General features: G+C 53.6%; 1 protein-coding gene across 1 annotated transcript in view; it reads right to left on the reverse strand.

Annotated features, from left to right (window-relative positions):
• LOC116221773 (protein FAM131A-like) overlaps positions 1 to 2,103 on the reverse strand; it is a 10,354-nt gene extending 8,251 nt beyond the window's left edge. Inside the window, exon 1 of the mRNA XM_031572938.2 lies at positions 1,806 to 2,103. The gene's annotated coding sequence lies outside the window, so the exon portion shown is untranslated. The remainder of the gene's footprint in view (positions 1 to 1,805) is intronic.
• Between the last annotated feature and the right edge of the window lie 397 nt (positions 2,104 to 2,500).

A 2,500-nucleotide genomic window follows, 5' to 3' on the forward strand; every position in this document is an offset into this window, starting at 1 on the left:
GTGACAGCGCGAGGACACGGGAAGCTTTTTTCAGCACGCGGACAGCGACCTTTTCCAGCAAAGCCACTTTGCCGTGTTGTCCTTCCCCGCGAATAATCCCCGTGTGTCACACACACACACACACACACACACACAATGTAGTGTCACATGGCGAACTGTCCTTCTGCAATAAACACTCACACTGTCTCTCTGTATCGCGCACGCATGCACGCACACACACACACACACACACACATGGGCACTGCATCATCCACAGTGAGATGAGTATTACTGTATCGTATCTGTCACGGCAGTGTAAGTGAGATACCGTCGTTAGGTGTGCTGTCCCCGCGCGGCGAAAACAGCAGCCTCTCCGGTGTACACACGGTGCAGCGCGCGAGACTCCGCTCGCTCCCTCTACATGCCACGTCGCCGACTTTCAAATGCCGACCGCCGTCGCTTTTGAGGCGCGCGCCCTTGTAAGCCTGGTTCTACCGGAGACAACAAGACCCTCTTGCTCGCTGTCCAGCATCCAGCCGAAGCAGCATTTCTATAGCAACCGCCGGTCACCATGGAACTATTCCTCCCAGGATACGCGGCGTGATTCGCCGATGACGTCACATGCGCCACATCGATGGCTACGTTTCAGCTGTTGCCAGTCTGTGTGTCCACCTCTTCAGGCTGCACAAACATGCTTGAAAACACACACACACACACACACACACACACACACACACTTTACTCAACACAACTATCAAATGGAGTCCTTTAGGTGTATGGGGCACTCCATATGTAGAAGCACAAAACGGGTTGCACAAGAGTCCGACACGGTGACCTGCAGTGGCAGCCGGGGGGGGGGGGTGCAGTGTGTGTCTGAGGGGGTGAGAGAGAGAGACACACACACACACACACACACACACGCAGGGAAACACACAGGCAAACCCAATCCGAACGAAACGTTGTAGGTGTACCACGTCTCAGGAAAGGAGCCAAGCCGCCGAACTAAGTCTGATTCGGGGGGTATCTCAGCTTAGTAGGGCCTGCGACGATTCAGTGCGGGCCGGGCATCAAACATTAATAGCTTATTACTTTGAATGACTAGCGAATAATTAGAAAAGTAACTGGCGAGCTTTTAATGACGAGCACGGCACGGAGGAATAGGAACGGCGGAGTGGTGCTACGGGCCGTGAACGGCGCGAGTGATTAAGCAATTAAGAGGCTCGGCAAGGTTGAGAAAATCATTTTCTGCTTCGCGTGGCGACGTCCGAATGAAACTCAATTGCGAGCTCTTGTTATTACTCGTGATTTGTGCCGAGGAAGTTCACCCACACGCGCGCACACACACACACACACACACAGTAACTCTCTCCCTTGTGCGTCGCTTTGGACAAAAGCGTCTGCTAAATGCCTAAATGACTAAATGTAAATGTAACACGGAGCGTAATGTAAGCCTGCCCGTACCCTTGGGGGAGTAACAGATGCACGAGGGTTTCTCGCGGTGACATGTAAGCTAACGGCTATCCTCCTGGACCCTTACGAGTGTAAACAGCCCCACCAGGAGCCACAGCGGCTGGCCAGTATAAAGCATCACAGCCGCTTTAAGCCTCCGTGAGATCACGACTTATAAGGCTCGCGTATGAACAACAAGCTCTTCAGAATGAATGAAAGGAGGCGCGAACAATAGCCGTCCTATATATAGATCTCCACAAAGAGTGTAGGCGCGAGTTAGGAGCGAAGCCCGCGTGGACAGCTCACGGTTTGTCACCCGCTAATGTGGGGTTTTAGGTTGTGTGTTTGTGTGTTGTTAGGGCGGGGGGGGGGGTTACCGAATTATGGAAGAGCACCCGGCGGGGCTGGGCGCGAGCGATGGGATGGCTCCTCAGGCAGGTCCGCGTGCTCCCCAGGAGAGCGAGCTCAGACACGGGGTCCGGGTCTCTCCAGGTCACGCACACCGAGTGTTCGGCGGCCACTGTCGGAGAGAGATCAAGAGAGGAGGAAGCACAGTACCGTAACTCAGGCCATGACCGGATGATGGCCACTGGAATGGCCTGCAAAGCTGTAGGCTAGTTGTAAAAAAAAAATAAAGATGATATTCGCTAATGAGAAATGGGCAACTGGCCAGCACGAGCCTTAGAATGTTGAAGTGTTTTGTTTTGTGTTCTGCATTCCAAAAGCGAGGCCGTCTGCTGTCCTGGCCCTGAAATAGCGCACGGGGGGGGGGGGAGCATCAGCCAAAGCAAGGAGGAAGGGACCGTGACAGTCACGGCACGACAGGTGCGATGTAATGTTTGATCATTCGCTTGTACAGTTTTGACCGTTTAGGCCAAATCAGCGTTAGGAGCAGCACGAGTCCATGCGACTATAGACGTGCTATGGAGATCACCTCTCGCGTGCAGATCCACACATGCGACCACATGCAGCCAAACCGACAGAGCCAAGATGCAGGTGTGTGTGTGTGTGTGTGTGTCTGTCAGTATAGTATGAGTGATGTGAGGGTGTGTGTGTGTGTGTGTGTGTGTGT

This window comes from Clupea harengus, chromosome 9 (assembly GCF_900700415.2).
Source record: "Clupea harengus chromosome 9, Ch_v2.0.2, whole genome shotgun sequence".
Classification (NCBI taxonomy): Eukaryota; Metazoa; Chordata; class Actinopteri; order Clupeiformes; family Clupeidae; genus Clupea; species Clupea harengus.